This window comes from Heterodontus francisci, chromosome 15, assembly GCF_036365525.1.
Source record: "Heterodontus francisci isolate sHetFra1 chromosome 15, sHetFra1.hap1, whole genome shotgun sequence".
NCBI classification, from domain to species: domain Eukaryota; kingdom Metazoa; phylum Chordata; class Chondrichthyes; order Heterodontiformes; family Heterodontidae; genus Heterodontus; species Heterodontus francisci.
The window spans coordinates 81,861,237-81,882,848 of NC_090385.1; the positions used below are offsets into that span (position 1 = coordinate 81,861,237).

A 21,612-nucleotide genomic window follows, 5' to 3' on the forward strand; every position below is an offset into this window, starting at 1 on the left:
CCGTTCCATTCTTTAACCTAAGATCTTGGTAGTAGCCAAAGTAAAGATGGGTTTTGTTGTTCAAAGATACTGTGGTATCTTTAAAAGAAAATCCAAAATAAAGTCTTTTGTCAACAGTTTCCATTAAGTAGTAAATCTTATGTATTAACACCCAAAGTAAGCGGAAGGAACTATGTATCTTCAGGGTTCTACAAATCCCTTTTTGCCACGTCTGAAACTTCCTCATTTTTTTTTACCCGAGGTCTGTTTATTGCTGAACCAACACTTGTAACATATGCCCCTCAGTGACAGAACAAAGTTACCGTTCGAAGCAAACACAATATTGGATTAAAAGGAAATGCAGGTTTCCTCCTAATAATAAGGTCCGCAGTGCTTCAAGAGATTTGACGCACGCACATGTCTGGGACTCTGGCGTCTTGCGGTTGAGGCCGACACCTTGCACTGTTTCACTTGAACACATTGCAGGAGGTACCAGTGAAAAACACCAGGCTGGGAACGTATTAACCCACGTCATGTCAGTTTGAAACCCGTGGACCAGTTAGACTGACAGACCTAGTTCTGGTGGTTTAGTTCAGATCAGGCAACTTCCCCTTTGAATAACGAATATGATCGACCAGTGTGTAGCTGGGAATTGACTGTGATCCGTACTGGACCCCGACAACGTGCGCTGAGTAGGTAAGAATGCAGCATTGTACAACTTTACACACATTTATATCGTTTACTATCCGGAGGCACCCCTGCGCCAAACACGAAACCTGTGTGCTTGGCAGGATTGCGTGGCGAGGTGTGTAAACAACCTGCAGAACTTGCAAATGTAAAATTTTCAATCGTCAGCATTCTGTTCATGAGCTTGTATTGTGTGTGTACAAAAATAATGAAGGACATTCAGCTAAAACAGTGAAAATAGCCTGTTTGAAAGTGAGATAGGGATAGTTTTAACAGTGGAATGGGTACAGTTTTAAAACTGTAATATATAACGTTTTGAAAGTGAATTAAGCATCATTTTAACACCGGACGAGGTATATATTTTCAATAAAAGCAAAATACTGCGGATGCTGGAAATCTGAAACAAAAACAAGAAATGCTGGAATCACTCAGCAGGTCTGGCAGCATCTGTGGAAAGAGAAGCAGAGTTAACGTTTCGGGTCAGTGACCCTTCTTCGGAACTGACAAATATTAGAAAAGTCACAGATTATAAACAAGTGAGGTGGGGGTTGGGCAAGAGATAACAAAGGAGAAGGTGCAGATTGGACCAGGCCACATAGCTGACCAAAAGGTCACGGAGCAAAGGCAAACAATATGTTAATGGTGTTTTGAAAGACAAAGCATTAGTACAGATTAGGTGTGAATATACTGAATATAGAACATCAGCAAGTGCAAACCTGAAGAAAAACAACCTGAAAAAAACAGTGGGTAAGTGTGTTATATATTTTCAAATTCAGTTTGCTAAAGGTTACATGTGTTAGTTTCGAGCTGGCGCTTGTACATTGAGGAGACCAGAATGAACATGGGAGGGAATAAAACTATTACAGGGAAATTATGTTTTTTGAGGCTATATAAGCAGTTACGTTTATAATAAGGAAGTCTGAAGAATTGAGAGAACATTTTCCACATGGAATATCTTCCAACACAGGATTAGTTAGAAGCATCATTCTCCCCGGTGAAAGTGTTTGGAAACTCACTGAACACAGTTGACAGGAGAAAGCAGGAACTGAGCTATCTACAATATGCCCATCAGGAGCTGACATAATAGACACTAGCGACCTATAAAACTGTATAATAAAAGCAAAATACTGCAGATGCTGGAAATCTGAAATAAAAACAAGAAATGCTGGAAATACTGAGAAAGTCTGGCAGCATCTGTGGAAAGAGAAGTAGAGTTAACGTTTCGGGTCAGTGACCCTTCTTCACTGACCCGAAACGTTAATTCTGCTTCTTTTTCCACAGATGCTGCCAGACCTGCTGAGTATTTCCAGCATTTCTTGTTTTTACTATAAAACTGTATCTTGTTTCTAGGTTTTATAAGCAGTTGATGTTTTCCAGAGCACTGCTCAAAATCAGGTCAGCCCAGTGCACTGAATCTAGTTAAAATAAATGCTATTGGTATATATTTTATAAGCAGTTTCCACATTCTGTGTTTTGACATATTCATTATGTTCAAGTTTGCTGGTTGTCCCGTGCACATGAGCATTGCGATCCTGGCGGTAAAGACAGATGTCATTTGAGGTGTCTGTTGTAACTTAGAATCGCCAAAAGACACGCACACAAAAAATATCAAGTGTTCTTTATTGCCAGCCAAGCTTTTGTAGCCTCAGATCTCCACTTGATGCCATGTGAAACAGAAAATGTTGGGAATACATCATGGATCAGTCTGAGGGGGAAAAAGACATACAAAAGCAAAATACTGCAGATGTGGGAAATTAGATTAGATTAGATTAGAGATACAGCACTGGAACAGGCCCTTCGGCCCACCGAGTCTGTGCCGACCATCAACCACCCATTTATACTAATCCTACACTAATCCCACATTCCTACCAAACATCCCCACCCGTCCCTATATTTCCCTACCACCTACTTATACTAGTGACAATTTATAATGGTCAATTTACCTACCAACCTGCAAGTCTTTTTGGCTTGTGGGAGGAAACCGGAGCACCCGGAGAAAACCCACGCAGACACAGGGAGAACTTGCAAACTCCACACAGGCAGTACCCAGAATCGAACCCGGGTCCCTAGAGCTGTGAGGCTGCGGTGCTAACCACTGCGCCACTGTGCCGCCCAAATCTGAAATAAAAACAGAAAGTGCTGGAAATACTCAGCAGGTTTCAGAAAGCTTTTGATAAAGTCCCCACAGGAGGTTGGTTAGTAAAATTAAAGCACATGGGATAGGAGGTAATATACTGGCCTGGGTTAAGGATTGGTTAACAGGCAGAAAGCAGAGAGTAGGAATAAATGGGGCATTCTTGTGTTGGTAGGCTGTGACGAGTGGGGTACTACCAGGATCAGTGCTTGGGCCCAGCTGTTCACAATATATATCAATGATTTGGATGTGGGAACCAAATGTAATATTTCCAAGTTTGTGGATGACACAAAACTAGGTGGGAATGTGTGTTGTGAGGACGCTGCAAAGTGGCTTCAAGGGGATTTCAACAGACTAGGTGAATGGGCAAGAACATGGCAGATGGAATATAATGTAGAAAAATGTGAGATTATCCACTTTAGTAGGAGGAATAGATGTGCAGAGTATTTCTTAAATGGTAAGAGATTAGAAAGTGTAGATGTACAAAGGGACCTGGGTGTCCTCATCAAGAAGTCACTGAAAGCTAACATGCAGGTACAGCAAGCAATTAGGAAGGCTAATGGTATGTTATCCTTTATCACAAGAGGATTTGAGTACAGGAGTAGTGAAATCTTGCTTCAATTGTATAGAACCTTGATTAGACCACACCTGGAGTACTGTGTGCAGTTTTGGGCCCCTTACCTTAGGAAAGATATTATTGCCATAGAGGGAGTGCAACAAAGGTTCACCAGACTTGTTCCTGGGATAGCGGGAGTGTCTTATGAAGAGAGATTGGGGAAACTGGGTCTGCATTCTCTAGAGTTTCGAAGAATGAGAAGGGATCTCCTTGAAACCTCTAAACTACTTAACGGGATAGATAGGGTAGATGCAAGTAAGAGGTTTCCCCTGGGGAAGTCTAGAACCAGAGGACACAATTTCAAAATAAGGGGGAAGCCACTTAGGACAGAGATGAGGAGAAATTTCTTTACTCAGATGGTTCTGAATCTTTGGAATTCTCTACCCCAGAGAGCTGTGGAATCTCAGCCATTGAGTATGTTTAAAGTAGAGATTTACAGATTTCTAAATACAAGTGACATAAGTATATATGAGGATAGTGTGGGGAAAAGGCATTGAACTGGAAGATCAGCCATGATTGTATTGAATGACGGGGCAGGCTCGATGGGCTGAATGTCCTACTCCTGCTCCTATGTTCCTACGTTCCTATGTCTGGCAGCATCTATGGAGAGAGAAACCGAATTAACGTTTCAGTTTGATGACCTTTCATCAGAATTGAAACATTAACTCTGTTTCTGTTTCTACAGATGCTGCCAGACCTGCTGAGTAGTTCCAGCACTTTCAGTTTTGATTTTTTTTTAAATGTGATGTTTTGCGTAGGACTCTTCATTAGGACTGAGGAGTTGGAAACCAGGCTCGCATCCAGATACTGATTTGTGGTGTACTTCCAGCATTTTCTGTTTTTAATTCCGATCTTCAGTAATTGTCATTTTTCTTTCTTGATATAACTGCATTTCTCATATGAGAAGAAATTTTACAGAGTCAGACATGATCATATCATCAGCAGTCACCCACTGTATATTAGCATATTTGCCACTTGTTTATCTATGGACTTGTCCCATCACCTTGCTCCCATTAACTGGCCTTTGATTACAGGATAGAATTATTTTTATTTGTTTCATGGTATGTGGACGTCACTGGCAAGGCTCGCATGTGTTGCCTATTGTCAAGCAAACCCCCCATCTGTCAAGACTGAGGAAAACATTATTTCGCCACATGAACAAAAACTTAAATTGCAAGCCCTGACTGGAAGGACATTTGCATAGTACCAATGTAAAAACAAAGGAACCAGTCCCTGCCCCAGTACACAGAAGAGACCTGGTCAAATCAGTCGGTCACATGACCACCTGCTGGCCAACTAGGGGAGTTTTAAACTGGAAAAGCAGATTTTGAAATCTGAAGACTGTGCTCCTGGAACTAAAGCAGAATCCCCTCTGTCTGCCTCCATCTCTTTCTCATGAAAAAGAATCTTGTGAATACACGTAAACTCAAAGAGAGAAAAGTCTCCTACGCGAACAAGGTTTAAGACGAATACTGGGCCCCAACGAAATGCAAGACAATATCTTCGATCAAGGACTACAATGAGTTCGAGAAACAGTAACAATATACTGCCTCAAACTGTTCCACTTATCTTTTCTTCTGTTCTTTTCTGTCCCTATTTGCATTTGTGTATCGCATGTGCATGCTAACATGGGCGCATCGTATATCTGTAGGTGTTAACCATATCAGAGTTTAAATGCTAGTGTGGGCATGTCGTATATCCGTAGGCATTAACCGTATTAGAGTTTACATTTAAGGTTTAATAAATTTCACCTTTCTTCTTTAAATCACAGAAAGCTTGTTTGTGCTTATTTCTTTGCCTTATAATTGGAAAGTTGTGAACAAGGATCCACAAAAGGGAGCTCAAAACCCTGTTACAATAAGACCAGGTGAAGATAATAACAGATTCCTAGACACCTTTCTCACCTGGTCATAACACCCATCCTTAATTGCCCTTGAGAAGGTGGTGGTCAACTGCTTTCTTGAACCACTGCAGTCCATCTGGTGCAGGTACACACACCCACAGGGAGGATTTTGACCCAATGACAGTGAACGATGGTGATATAGTTCCAAGTCATGATAGTGTATGTCGTGAAGGGGAACTTGCAGATGGTGGTGTTCCCACGGGTCTGCTACCCTTGTCCTTCTAGGTGGAAGAGGTCGCTGGTTTGGAAGGTGCTGACGAAGAAGGAATGGTGAGTTGCTGCAGTGCATCTTTTATATGGTACACACTGCTGCCACTGTGCATCGGTGGTGGAGGGAGTGAATGTTTAAGGTGGTGAACGGTGTGCTGATCAAGCGGGTTGCGTTTGGCCTGGATGGTGTTGAGTTTCCTGAGTGTTGTTGGAGCCGCACTCATCCAGGCATCTGGTCTTTTCAACCCAGATCCATATTTTATCCAATAGATGGCTGGAGATAATTGGAATAAAAATTTCTTCTCTTTTGCTTTACATTTGAGTTGATTAATTCGTATAGAAATATTCAGCCCCTTAGCTAACATGCATTTCATGCAAAAATTATGCACAGTTTGTTTAAGAGTTCCAAGTCATTTAGATGCTTATTGTAACATCGTCTGGGAATAGATTTTAAATTGATGGTTATTTAAAAAGGATTGATTATGCATAGCATTCTCATCATCATGCCCAGAAAACGTGATTATACTGACCTAAAGTCCACTACTTATTGCAGTATACAGAACACTTTTACCTATTTGCCGTGTGGGATTGACAGGGGCACTATTTTGTTGCTGACTGCAGCTGTCAGTGAATACATCAGGTGGTAGAACAAGCCGCAGTCCTAAAATTAGCCAGTAGTTTATTTCTGTCTGAAATTTCTCTCCCTACGATGTGAGCAGAGGAATGAATCTATTTGAAATAAACAAGTTGATGCCTCTTAAAATGGTCAGGAGAAAAATTTCAGATAAACATGATTTGTGTTCTCAATGTGGTTAACGCACAGTTCTTAGTTCATCAGAGATCACTTCATATTGAAGGCAAGTGGATTAACAGATAACAAATGCACAGTTATGTGAGCTCCTGGACTAGTTTTGATTGCCTGAGAGAGCTGGAGAGGGATTTTCCAGAGCTTTAGTTTTCCCCTTGTTGGGCTATGAGATCACATGGTTGTGGGGGTGTGGTGGGGTGGGATGGGGTGGGTGGTGGCAGGAAATATCTAGTCACAATGCTCCAAACATCATGAATAAGGGGTAGGCATGACCAGCTGGTCTTTCCCTGCCCGTTATTTTCATATGCCTGATGATTGCATTGAAAGGTAATCAAGTTGTAAGTTTAATGAAGAGATTACCTTCAACTAGCCAATAGAAGACAACACGGTTCATATTAAAGACACAACCAGATAATTACACCAGGATGATAGCACTGGCTTTAGATTTGTTTCATTAAATTTTCATAGTCAGTTTTTCCCAGCTTATTACCATTTGCCTGCATATGTCCTCTGGCTACGTGCTGAGCATGTGAATCATTGGCTGCCCCATAACTGCAATTACCGGTGTTGTTGCATTCACAGCATAGTCGTGGTGATTACTGTGGCAAAGATGTACAAAACATTACTTAAAAGGTAGCAAATGTCTGAGAACAGACAAAGCAAACAGCTAAATTCAAACCACACTGCGCATTTACCATTAGAAAACCATGGTGGTTAAATTGAGATACAAATGAACAATAATTTAACAGAATGGCAGAGCAGTCACAAGCAGCTGAATGGCCTGCTCCTGTTCCTGTGTTCCTACCTCTGGTTTGTACTGTGAAATTGTCAGAAAGATTTGCCAACATGACCTCATGTTTACTTGTATAAATGATCATATATTTTAGGCAGCAAGTGAGATTCCAAAGACAAACTGATAACCTGCATGTGATGTTACAATGAATGTCTTAGGCAATGTGATCTAAATACACTTTGGCTTTGAGTAGAATTGTATAGAAAGCTCCACTTTTTGGTCAGTAAGCAATTAATGCACAGCATTTGGATTGACACACTGATTACCTTCAATAATAAATATTAAAGGTTAATGATCATATAGAATCATAGAATGACATTGACGGAGGAGACCATTTGGTCCATTGTGCCTGTGCTGGCTCTTTGAAAGAGCTAATAATAATGCTATCTTTAGATAGGAAACAGAGGAACAGACAAGTGCAGGATTTAAATAAAAATGTTCATAACTGCTTCAGACCATAGCGTTTCATACTGGGGTATCATTCCCCCAAAGTGTGGAGGAAAAGCCAGCAGCTCTACAAGGCCATCAGGTTGTTATCCACCAATTACCAAAATTTTGTTGCCTTACTATCAGATTATTTCTGTTGCTCTGTATGCTATCCTTTAATTAGTTAACACAACCTTATAGAAATTATGTCAAGGGATCCTAGGAGCGCATCAATATTTGGAGGTGCTCCTGGAGATGTGTGTCAGTATTTGCTATGTATCCATCAAATAGAAAGGTTTGAAATCCACAACGTTAGTATGATGAGTTGATACAATTCTTGGCTTGTCTTTATCAAAGTGGCTAACAGACAAAATGTGAGGGTGCAAAGATTGAGATTTGAAATGTGTCCTGTGGCACATCTGCTTTATATGAAATACTTTTAATATTCTATGTCCCAACATTTATCTAATATACAAGATGGGAAGACAACTTCCATTAATATAATGCCTTTCATATCCTCATACTCGGCATCTATGGAGAGAGAAACAGAGTTAACGTTTCAACTCTGTGACCTTTCATTAGAGTTCTGATAAAAGATCACACACCTTAAAATGTTAACTCTGTTTCTCGCTCCAATAGATGCTGCCAGACCTACTGAGTATTTCCAACATTTTCTGTTTTATTTCAGATTTCCAGCATGTGCAGTTTTGCTTTTGTGAATGAGATAAACAATCTGTTTATCTATTTTTAGTCATGTTGCTTGAGAGATAAATTGTTGGCCAGAACACTGGAAGAACTGACCTGTTTGACTTTAAATAGTTCTATGGGATCTTTCACATTCACACCTTAGTTTAACATTTAACTGAAAGATGGTACTTCTATCACTCACTTCGTTGCTACACACAACCTTCTGACTGAGACATGTACAGTAGCAAAGTTGTTGCAACAAGCTATTTTCAGAGTGCAGTGACTGTTAATGCAGGCAAATACAGTAGCCGTTCTGCAGCAGTAACGTCTCACAGATAGCCATGAGATAAGCGTCCAGTTAGTCAGTAGCTTCTGGTGGGATTTCCCTTCTGCTTTTAACAGTCACAATTAAACCAAAGTTGTCTCCCTGGTGCATTAACGGGCAAATGCATCACTGGTCTTGTACTTCCCCATCAAAAGATGCCACGTTTTATCCTTGCTTTGTGCTGAGTTCTCTAAATGTAGTCTCTGTAAATGGCCTCAGTACTCCTGAATTCCATCTCCTGACCTATCGCACATTTACTTTCATCCATGTGATGAGGCTGACTAGCGTGTCAATACTCACTGTCAAGGCTGTCAGGTAAGATCTGATCAGAGATACTGGGCAACTGTCTTTGGAACCACTCGCTGGCATAAGCTAGTGTAGGAGCTATGGAGTGGAGGAGAAAGTTGAAGAAAAATCATGTTGTTTTATGTCAACTGGTTGGAAGTTGATACACCGACTGTATTACATGTATGTAAGGCTGTGACAAACTTCTTCAAAAAATGAAATTCACACCCTGTGAATTAAATAGAACCTTTTTGTTGTTTATTCATATGCGTTGTTTGTTATATCAGCACTTGAGATTTCTCATCCAAACAATTTAAGATTGTCGGTAGGGCTCGCAGTGTGGCGCATTTGTGTGTACTGGAAGCTACATATATTAATACACAGGGCCCTGTTCTTTGCAGACAGAAAGAATATGTACAAACATTGCGCCTGTTTCAGCTGAACAAAATAAGTGACAGCCATTTGCTGGTTCATTCCTCAGGGCACTGTCTTGACCAATCAGAGTCAAGCTGCCTGGTTTAAACTTCAAACAAAGCTTGGCAGTTAACTGTCAATCACTGTAAACTGGTGCATTCTCCATGGCAACGCCTCTCCCAATCAGAGTTCACTTGCCAACCAATCAGCTCTGTCTTCTCATGCAGTATAAGTTGTTGTTTTCCCTTACATTGGTTATTCTTGAGATTGTCCTGATGAGTGCAAGATGAAAAGCTTCAACAACATGTCTCTATTTTCAGCATTACTCAAGTTCTGTACTATTAAATGACTATTAGATTCCTCATCACTCACATCCTTGCTACTAAATCCTTTCCTTCAGCCAGAACCAAGGTGCAGGTTTCCTTGTGGTTGGTCAATGCTTCAGTGGCCAGCAAGTGCCTAAGTATGCTTTAGGTAGGATACATGTTGCTAGTTTTTCCATTATTTGTCTCTCCCATCAGATATCATAGTATCTAGTATTAGATTAATCCCATTGGATGTACAGTGCAAATTCACCAGAAATATACCAGGACTGATAGGATTAAAATCTGATGACTACATTGGATAAACGAGCTTTGTATTCCATTGAGAATAGAACATTAAGGGGTGATATAATTGAAGTGTTTAAGATGATTAAAGGAATTGGTAAAGTAGATAGAAAGAAACTATTTGCTTTGGTGGGGAGTCCAGAACAAGGGGGCGTAACCTTAAAATTAGAGCTAGGCCATTCAGTGGTGATGTCAAGATGTACATCTTCACACAAAACATTGTGGAAATCTGGATTTCTCTCCCCCAAAAAATTGTTGAGGCTATGTCAATTGAAAATTTCAAAATTGAGATTGATCGATTTTGTTAGTTAAAGGTATTAAGTTGTTATGGTCAAGTGAGGAGGGGTTGAAGGGCTTCCTTTTTTCCCCTCTCCTTGTTTGACCACAACAGGTTTAATTCTTTCTTTAAGTGGATGTACTGGCCAATTCAGTAGGTGTTTGATTACTTACTTGCTATGATCATAACAAGAACCAATAGGACTGGTTTTCTTGAGTTTAACAAAGAAAGATGTTAACTTCATTGTATCTAAACCGAATTAATGAAAATAATAAACTACGTGCCAACCTTCACTCACACATACACACTAGAGGTTTAAACACACACACCTAGGTTACAGAGTGGGGAAAGATAGATTGGTTGAGTTAGAGTCCATACGAAAGAAGGGTATACAGTCTGTGGCATATGGTGATTGGGCTGGCTTCTAGCAGAATTCAGTGGTCTTGAGGCTTTAGTTTGAAGAGGTAGATGACTGGTTCAGGGGTCTCTTGGAGACAACGATGTGGATGATTTCCTCCAAAGGGGTTTCTGATTGTAGCCGGGGTATCAAAAGATAGTCAGTCAACAGGCAAAGTTTGAAGCTTGTAAGCTGAAATGGGGAGAGAGAGAGAGAGGGACCCCCTCTTAGGTTGCACGTGTCTGAGTCCAGAAGCTTCTCCTTGCTGCTGTAGAGAAACACAAGCTGAAAAACCACAGATGGGGAGAGGTTTGTCACATGACAGTCAAACAGTTATTCAAACATAGCAGTTAGCAATATTTCTTCTGGCTAAATGAAAAAGAAGAAGCAGTTCCCTTAAACTTCCTGGGTCTTGGTTTTTGCTGGGAAATGAGCAGACATTCGTTTCCCTCCTCACAGGCCTTGCAATGTAGAATACGGTGTTGCAAATTAGATGGCATCCTGTCCTTTCTTACATTTCTTTTAAAAATATATATTCAGGTCTCCAGTCAGTGGATTCATGAAAATTATCATTCAACAAAGCAAGTTGGTGTGACAAAGGGATATGGAACCAAGGCAGGTGGATGGAGTTAAGATATAGATCATCCATGATCTGATTGAATTGCAGGACAGGCTTGAAAGATTAAATGACCTACTCCTGTTTCTATGATCCTAAATCACAAGTAAACAAGGACCCAGAGAAATAAATGGCTTAGGCAGGCAGTAAAACAGAGAAGTCACATGAGATCATGTTAATAACCAGCTTTGAAACAAGATGGATCACACATACACAGAATTATAGACTTTTAAGGCACATAAGGAGGGCACTTGATTCATCCTGCCTGTGCTGGCTCTTAGTCAAATTCTCTTGCTCTTTCCCCAGACCCTTTTACATTGGAAAATATATTTGGGCTACTATGAGCCCATTTCACACTAGTGACGAAGACTATTTTCTCCCTTTTCCGTCATCTGCTCATAAAACTTTCAATGCAACTGTTGAGGTTCATACCCCGAAACTCTTCAATAAGCACATGTGAGCAATTTTTTACTGTTTATAGTTCAGGAGATATTGCGGTTTGCAATTGAAGCTCAGTTTCACACCACAGCTCACAGAATGACAGAATTGTTACAGTGCAGAAGGAGGCCATTTGGCCCATTGTGTCTGCACCGACTCACTGAAAGAGCAATTCACTTAGTGCCATTCTCCTGCCTTCTCCCTGTAACCCTGTACATTCTTCCTTTTCAGATAGCAGTCTTATTCCCTTTTGAATACTTCAATTGAACCTGCCTCCACCACACCCTCGGGCAGTGCATTCCAAGTCCTAACCACTCACTGCGGGAAGAAATTTTTCCTCATGTCGCTTTTGCTTCTTTTGCCAATCACTTTAAATCTGTTCCCTCTCGTTCGCGATCCTTTTACAAGTGGGAAGTTTTTCCCTATTCACTCTGTCCAAATCCCTCATGATTTTGAATACCTCTATCAATTCTCCTCTCAGCCTTCTCTTCTCCAAGGAAAACATTCCCAGTTGTCCAATCTGTCTTCATAACTGAAGTTCCTAATCGCTAGAACCATTCTCGTGAATCTTTTCTGTTCTCTCTCCAATGCCTTCACATCTTTCTATAAGTGCAGCGTCCAGAATGAATGCAATACTCCAGCTGAGGCCGAGCTAATGTCTTATACAAGTTCAACATAACCACCTTGCTCTTGTACACTATGCCCCTATTAATAAAGCCTAGGATACTGTATGCCCTATTAACTGCTCTGTCAACTGTCCTGTCAATTCAATGACTTATGCACATATACACTGAGGTCCCTCTGCTGCTGCAACCCCTTTAGAATTGTACCCTTTATCTTATATTATTTCTCCATGCTCTTCCTACCAAAATGACTCACTTCACATTTCTCCGCATTGAACTTCATTTACTACTTGTCCATCCATTCCACCAACTTGTCTATGTCTTTTTCAAGTTCTACACCATCCTCCTCACAGTTCACAATGCTTCCACGTTTTGCATCATCGGCAAATTTTGAAAATGTGCCCTGTGCACCAAGGTTTAATATATATATCAGAAAGATCAAGGATCTCAACACTGACCCCTGGGGAACTCCACTACAAACCTTCCTCATTTTCAAATATATATCCAATTCCCTTTCAAAATTTACTATTGAATCTGCTTCTGCCACCATTTCAGGCAAGTGTTTTCCTGATCATGACAAGTCACTGCATTCAAAATAGTCTCTTCATCTCCCCTGTGGTTCTTTTGGCAATTATTGTAAATCTGTCTCCTCCTGCCAGTGGAACCAGTTTCTCTTACACCTGTAGTAATTTAACAATGGGAGAAAAATAAAAATGAGCACTCTCACTCATTGGCACTTCCCGTCGTGAGTGCCCAAATAACACCCTCTGCATCTCAGAGAGTAATTCATCCCATGAAGTACTTTCAAATGTGATAATGTGGCTTGTAAATATAAACATTATTACAATGGCCACTGTATCCATTTCACCAAGTCACTGGGCCCGATATTTACAGGGTGGCTGGGAGGGAGTGGAGGCCCCTGTCAGTGGCCTAGAAATGCCAGGAATGCAGAGATCCTGCTGAATTAAATGGCAGGACCTCATTAGATCTCTTTTGTTCCGTTTCCCGCCCAATGCCAGCCAAAGTGTAGGCTGGCCAGCTGATGGGCAAGAAAGCAATTTGCTACATGGCAGCAGTTGGGAATGGTCCCTGGCAATTGAGATGATTGGGGGTTGGTGGGGAGGGCTCGGAGCTTTGCGGAGGCGAGAGAGGAAGGGAAAGACCATTTGGGGGAAGGACTGGAGATTGCAAGGCAGGGGAGCAATTGGATCGCCAGGCGGATGAGAGGTTGGGCGGGTGGGGTCGGCTGAGCATAGGGGCAGCAGGTTGCAGCAGGTTTGCGTGGGGGATCCAGGGGGGAAGCACTCATATTCCACCTGGCCCACAAACAGTTCTGGAAAACCTACTGGATCTGGGAGCACCCAGCTTCCCTCAGCTGCCGGGTTTCCTGAGCCTGGGATAGCTAGCCTTCATCAACTCCACTAAAATCTGAGGCACACAGCCTCATTTAAATGTTATAATTACCCACCTGCCTCTCAAGAGTGGGTTAATCTTCCAACTCCAGCCCACCCCAGTTAAACCGGATGTCGGCAAATTCCTGGTGGTTTGTATTGGGTTTCCTACTTTTAACAGTTTAACCCCACTTCCCCCAAATGCCCTGCCCATCCTGTGTTTTTCCATTGGGCTGCACAATGATGTCAAATGGTATACAGAAAAAGTAAATGATTTGCCACCATTTCTGCAGTTCTTCTTGCATTGAGATAATCAGCTATCAAACAGGCTAAATAAGAGGAGAGTTGGATACAATGGAAACACTGGGAACAGTGCATTTTGTGCTGTTTGTTTCCAGATCTCATCCTGTCTTTTTGATTAAACTCACATCACTTTTATGTTTACAAACTACTGTGCATTTTAACGAAAAACCAACAACAAATAGCAGCCTGTTGTTTCCCTTCAACAACACGAATGTTCATAGCAAATAAACAAACCCTGAGCAATAATGAGAGTATACGGACATACGAATTAGGAGCAGCAGTAGGGCACTCGGCCCCTCGAGCCTGCTCCGCCATTCGACAAGATCATAGCTGATCTGATTGTAACCTGAACTCCACATTCCCGCCTACCTCCAATAATCTTTCACCCCCTTGCTTATCAAGAACCTAGCTTCCTCTGCCTTAAAAATATTCAAAAATATTCTGCTTCCACCACCTTTTGAGGAAGAGAGTTCCAAAGACTCACGACCCTCTGACAGAAAAAATTGCTCCTCATCTCTGTCTTAAATGGGTAAATCCTTATTTTTAAATAGTGACTCCTAGTTCTAGCTTCTCCCACAAGAGGGAAATATCCTTTCCACATCCACCCTGTCAAGACCCCTCAGAATCTTATATGTTTCAATCAAATCACCTCTTACTCTTCAGATTCAAGCCTGGCCTGTCCAACCATTCCTCATAAGACAACCCGCCCATTCAAGGTATTAGTCTAGTAAACCTTCTCTGAACTGCTTCCAAGGCATTTACATCACTCCTTAAATAAGGAGACCTACTGTAAACAGTACTTGAGATGCGTTCTTACCAATGCCCTGTATAACTGGAGCATAACCTCCCTCCTTTTGAGAGTTAGGGAAAATCATTAAAAGCAAGGTAGATTAAAGAAGAAGTTTTGAGGAAGCTTTTAAAGATGGAGAGAGCAGAATCAAGATGCAGGGACTTAAAGAGGAAATTCCTCCAAGCACAGCCAAGATAGCTAAAAGTTTGGCCATTGGAGGAAGAGGGATGCACAAGAGGTCAAAGTTAGAGGACCAAAGGGCACGAGCTAAGATGTAGAGCTGACGGAGGTTGTGGCAGAATGGTTGGGTAAGTGGGTCTGGGAAATGAGGTTACTGAATTCAGTGTATTGGGGTCCGGGGTGCAAATGGAGGTCAGTGAGGACAGGGTGATCAGCAAGCCGGATCTAGTGTCAGACATGGTAATGGGCAGCAGATAAGTTGGAATCCATAAAGAGTGGATGCCAGGGTGGGGTCTGGCATTCCAGAGGTCAGCAAGGGCATTGGAGAAGTTGAGTCTGGAGTTAAAAGTTTTAACAATGATCGGGTGTGGTAAGTCGTGGTGGAAGCCAGCAGTCCTGGTGATGACTAGGAAAGATAAGGTTTGAAACTCAGCTGAGGGTCCTGAGGCTGAGTCCTGAGTTAACACTGAGGTTGTGCAACATCTACTTGCGCCTCAGCTAAGGAGGGCGGTGGAGTTGGTACGAGGATAAGAGCTGACTGACGTGCAATCTCAATCCCACATTAACAGGTGTTCTGCACTTCATAAGAAAAATATCAGTTCGGCAGAAGTACTAAAGTTAGTGGCTCCCGTTTCTGCCTGATTCTAAAATAACAACATAAGAAGCCAGCTGGTCACAGCACTATCAGCTTTACTTACAATGCAGCTGGCTGAGGGCTGCATCCAGTCATCACAGGAGATCTCACACTCATCTAATTCTTCATTCACACGAAGTGTAGCTGTCCTTCTGAATAATACTTTTCTCAGGAACAAGGAAATCTAACACTGAGACTGATAGTCATGTGCTGTTGTAAAGTCTGTTCTAAATGGTTAAGAGCCTGTGCAAATTACACTGGAAAGATAATGTGCCAATAACTCTCAATTTCCAAATGAATTGCATAATTATTCACAGCTTTGGGGGCAGATTTAGTTGGGTGTAGATAGCACAGTAGTGCTGGAGCTATAATTTTGTATGTCGGTGAAACGTAAAGGGTTCATGATAATTAAAGGGAGGTTGCAGAACACTGAAAAAAAATTGACAAGCTTTCAAAAGATTGAAAAGGCATCTCAACACAATGACAGCTTTTGCTACGGTTGAAGGTCAGAAGAAGTAAGAGGTCACAGACAAAAGTGAAGGGACTGGAAAAGTGATGAGCAGTAATGAGTGCTGGTAAGTGGCAGAGAAGCACAGCACCTGACCCCTTACTTGGCAGCTGCTGATGTGAGAACTGTGCTGCATGAGGTGGTTGAAAGGAGAGCAACCCTATTTACCACTCCATGACCCCATCAAATAGATCAGCACTGCACCATGTCTAGAGGGAGTCTGGATGCCTGAACTGACCAGAGTAATTGAAGCAAACATACTCTTCATCTCCTGGGTCTTGCTCGCGGCAGTGTCCTGGAGATTCATCTATAAATTCTGGAGGGTTGGCAACCCTAGGGTGATGATAATGTAATTGCTGTACTAACCACAGTAAGACAGAGGTGACATTGATACATCAGTCATGCATCAATTCAATATTACACTGCATCTCCCACCTGTTTCAAGTGAGAGCTTTGTGCAACCACCCACAGTCCCACCAAAAATGCACATCTGATGCAAAAATGGATAGAGCCACAATGTTCAGTTCTGCTGCGTTCTGTAAACTGGCATAACGGAAATGAAAATTGACCTAATTTTTTCCAAGTGCAGCGCTGTATGGAAAGCCAATTGATAGCTCCCATGCTTGTTTTCATGCTATTGGATCTGTCCAAGTAGCTACAGGAATCTGCCACATCAGGTGGCCCGCAGTGTTCACATAGGTCTGGGAAGTGATCACTGGGTGATGCCATCAACACTTGTCCTGTGGAAAGGAGGCATCGGCTGGACAGGACATATGATCTTTACCAGCTGGCTGGGCTCTCTCGGGTTTAATAACTTGCACTTGGTACCCAAGTAGGCAATGAGGCTTATCAAGACTTTTATGAAGAAAGCGGCACAGTGGCGCAGTGATTAGCACTGCAGCCTCACAGCTCCAGGGACCTGGGTTCGATTCTGGGTAATGCCTGTGTGGAGTTTGCAAGTTCTCCCTGTATCTGCGTGGGTTTTCACCGGATGCTCTGGTTTCCTCCCACATCTAAAAGACTTGCAGGTGATAGGTAAATTGGCTGTTGTAAATTGCCCCGAGTGTAGGTAGGTGGTAGGGAATATGGGATTACTGTTCTTTTTTTTTTCTTTTTTTCTTTTGGGCCTCCTTATCTCGAGAGACAATGGATACGCGCCTGGAGGTGGTCAGTGGTTTGTGAAGCAGCGCCTGGAGTGGCTATAAAGGCCAATTCTGGAGTGACAGGCTCTTCCACAGGTGCTGCAGAGAAATTTGTTTGTTGGGGCTGTTGCACAGTTGGCTCTCCCCTTGCGCCTCTGTCTTTTTTTCCTGCCAACTACTAAGTCTCTTCGACTCGCCACAATTTAGCCCTGTCTTTATGGCTGCCCGCCAGCTCTGGCGAATGCTGGCAACTGACTCCCACGACTTGTGATCAATGTCACACGATTTCATGTCGCGTTTGCAGACGTCTTTATAACGGAGACGTGGACGGCCGGTGGGTCTGATACCAGTGGCGAGCTCGCTGTACAATGTGTCTTTGGGGATCCTGCCATCTTCCATGCGGCTCACATGGCCAAGCCATCTCAAGCGCCGCTGACTCAGTAGTGTGTATAAGCTGGGGGTGTTGGCCGCTTCAAGGACTTCTGTGTTGGAGATATAGTCCTGCCACCTGATGCCAAGTATTCTCCGAAGGCAGCGAAGATGGAATGAATTGAGACGTCGCTCTTGGGATTACTGTAGGGTTAGTATAAATGGGTGGTTGTTGGTTGGCACAGACTTGGTGGGCCGAAGGGCCTGTTTCAGTGCTGTATCTCTAAATAAAGATAAATAAATGGTTTAGATTTAATTAATGTTCAGATGGTATCTAACTGCAGAAATATCATTATACAGTCAAAGAATGGTTACAGCACAGAAGGTTGCTGGCTGTCTGCAAGAGCAATCCAGCTAGGCCCACTCCCCTACCCTTTCCCCATAGCTCTGCAGTTTTTTACTTACCTAATTCCTTTTCGAAAGCCTTATTGAATCAGCCTCAACCACCCTCTCAGCCAGTACATTCCAGATCACAAGCACTTGCTGTGTAAAAGTTTTCCCTCATGACGCCATTGGTTCTATTATTAATCACCTTAAATTAGTGCCCTCAGGTTCTTGATCCTTCTGCTAATAGGAACAGCTTCCTTCTATCTACTCTGTTCTGACCCCTCATGATTTTGTACACCTCTATCAAATATCCTCTCAACCTTCTTTGCTCTAAGGAGAACAACCCCAGTTCTCCAATCTATCCACATAATTGAAGTCCCCCATTCCTAGAAGCATTCTAGTAAACCTTTTCTACACCCTCTCTAATGCCTTCCCATCCTTCTTAAAGTGTACCCAGCCCCAGCCCCATACCTCGTAACAGCAGAGGAGCACCTTGGCCTAGAGGCCTGAACGTCTGTTCATTGATCCTCAGCTGCCACTGTTGTCTCAAGAAACATGTATAATCCAGCTGTGGAACAATAAACCAGTTTGTATGAGAGCATTCTTTGTACTGTGCTCGAGAGGGAGGTACCATGCATGATGAGTCCCTCAAGACATATGTGCAAGACTGAGGAGAATGCATACCTGATACTGGCTCACTTCTTTCTCTTTTAAGGAAATTGGCTGAATGCATTGATGTGGTTGGGAACCTCTCCCTATGCAATAGACACCCATGTTTTTTCTGAAAGGTGGTCTTTGACCTGAAATAGGGCCACACACCTTTGGTGCACCTCTTAGATTATCAGCTCCAGCAACTCTACTTAAGGGAGCAGTACTGCCAACATGTCTTCACCATGCCATTGTGATCAGTAGTTTAGTTTTCTGCCACAATCACAACTTTTTCTTGTCAGCCTTGGCTCTGTGTCAGAAGGTTATGGGTTCAGGCCCCACTCAATAGACTTATAATTTAAGCAGATACTTCAGTGCAGCACTGAGTGGGTGCTGCATTATCTGAAGTGTTGTCTTTCTGATGAAACGTTAAGCAGAAGCCTCGCCTACTGTCTCACATGGATGGAAATGATCCCATGGCACTGGCTCTCCTTGGTATCCAAGCCAATATATATCGCTCAATCAACAATACTTAAAAAAAGATTATCTGGTCATTATCATATTGCTGTTTGTGGGATCTTTTTGTCAATAAATTGGTTGCTATGTTGCACTACATTACAACAGTGACAGCACCTCAAAAGTACTTCATTGTCTGTAAAGTGCTTTGGGACTTCTGAAGGGCATAAAAAGCATTTTATATCTATGCAATTTCTTTCTTCTTTAAAAGCTGCTTCCTTGCCAGATGTTGCATGTTGTAGCCAAGTGTGCTGCAAACCAAACTCTCGAGGGAAGCTTTTCCTGTTACTGTAGCCTATTGCTAATAGGAGGTGGGGCTTCTATTGTGAAATCTGGGCCAGCTTGTCCCCAGGTTACTCCAGCTTGCCTGCCTTGTAATACCAGGGTTTAAAAGTTTAATATTGGTGCAACGTAGTGCACCTATTCTAATCCTGAGCAATGTAAATCCAAAATTGATTCCCCACCTGACTTTAGACTAAAGTGGAGTGAGGCACCCTCCTCAAGGAAATGTTACGCAATCTTTTTCTGGTATAAGGTTGGGCGCTGGCCTTGGGTTTCTAGTACACCAGTAACTCCATGATGCCATGCATCAGTGGGGAGCTGTGCATGTAGGATGCATGAATTTGTGAATTAGGGCTGCAGTATTGTAACCCATTTTCTGATTTGCTTCCCAATTGGAGCACGAGATACCGGAATTATTCCATATAAATGTAAGGTCCGGGAAAAGCTAAACTATTTCACACTGGTGCTATAATTATAATGTCAATGCACCTTGAGAAAATAAGTTTAGGAATAAATCCTTAATGGTTATCTATTGTGTTACTAGGTTCTTCACACAAACTTACCAATCACACACAGATGAATGTTAACAAATACTTTGCGTTTTTTTTAATCGAAGATCACAACACTAGATACATGCTACAGGAGAGCTATCCATGCACATTTTACTAGGGATCAACACAATTCCGACTACTGTGCCACATACTGTATGACATCACTTCCTGCAGTAATGATGCACACTCACTATTTACATATTCCTTTAAAACAATATCACAACACTCTTCTGATCAAATGCAAAATTTGGAAATTGTATGTTTTGGTTGATTCCCTTCTATGGCAAATATTACAAGACAAGGACATGTGAGGAGGGTTATTCAGCCAGCTTAGCTTACTATCTTATTGGGTAATATCCAGGTTACTGTACTCTTTGTATCGAATAAAGATAGTAGTCAGTGGGTTAAGGTAACTCGAGTTTATTTACAAATGTATATCATCTATGGCTGCCCCTGCAATACGCCTCACACGTGGCTCCCTACAATTGGGGTAGGTGGTGGTGTAGTGGTATTATCACTGGATTAGTAACCCAGAAACCCAGGGTCATTTCCTTGGGGACATGGGTTCGAATCCCACCACAGCAGAAGGTGGAATTTAAATCAAATTAATAAATCTGGAATTAAAAGCTAGTCTAATGATGGCCATGAAACCATTGTCAAATTTTGTAAAAACCCATCTGGTTCACTAATGTCCTTGAGGGAAGGAAATCTGCTGTCCTTACCTGGTCTGGCCTACATGTGACTCCAGACCCACAACAATGTAGTCAACTCTGACATGCCCTCTGAAATGGCCTAGCAAGCTACTCAGTTGTACCTAACCGCTACAAAGTCAATAAAAAGGAATGAAACCAGTCGGACCACCCGGCATCGAACTAGGCACCGGAAACGATAAAGGCAAACCCAGCCTTGTCGATCCTGCAAAGTCCTCCTTACTAACATCTGGGGGCTTGTGCCAAAGTTGGGAGAGCTGTCCCGCAGACTAGTCAAGCAACAGCCTGACATAGTCATACTCACGGAATCATACTAACAGACAATGTCCCAGACACTGCCATCACCATCCCCGAGTATGTCCTGTCCCACTGGCAGGACAGACCGACCAGAGGTGGTGGCACAGTGGTATACAGCAGGGAGGGAGTTGCCCTGGGAGTCCTCAACACCGACTCCGGACCCCATGATGTCTCATGGCATCAGATCAAACATGGGCAATGTAATCTCCTACTGATTACCACCTACCGCCCTGCCTCAGCTGATGACGCAGTACTCCTCCATGTTGAACACCACTTGGAGGAAGCACTGAGGGTGGCAAGGGCACAAAATGTACTCTGGGTGGGGGACTTCAATGTCCATCACCAAGAGTGGCTCGGTAGCACCACTACTGACCGAGCTGGCCAAGTCCTAAAGGAAATAGCTGCTAGACTGGGTCTGCGGCAGGTGGTGGGGGAACCAACACGAGGGAAGAACATACTTGACCTCGTCCTCACCAATCTGCCTGCCGCAGATGGTTCTGTCCATGACAGTATTGGTAGGAGTGACCACCGCACAGTCCATGTGGAGACAAAGTCCCGCCTTCACATTGAGGATACCGTCCATCGTATTATGTGGCACTATCACCGTGCTAAATGGGATAGATTTCAAACAGATCTAGCAATGTAAAACTGGGCATCCATGAGGCGCTGTAGGCCATC

At 42.6% G+C, this 21,612-nt stretch overlaps 1 protein-coding gene across 8 annotated transcripts in view; it reads left to right on the forward strand.

The window, feature by feature from the left end:
• Nucleotides 1-355: 355 nt before the first annotated feature.
• Nucleotides 356-21,612, forward strand: part of p2ry10 (P2Y receptor family member 10) — a 93,523-nt gene continuing 72,266 nt past the window's right edge. For 4 of the 8 annotated variants that reach the window (XM_068047753.1, XM_068047754.1, XM_068047750.1 and 1 more), the window contains exon 1: nt 356-675. The gene's annotated coding sequence lies outside the window, so the exon portion shown is untranslated. The remainder of the gene's footprint in view (nt 676-21,612) is intronic. The other 4 variants (XM_068047751.1, XM_068047755.1, XM_068047749.1 and 1 more) reach the window with 3 other exon arrangements.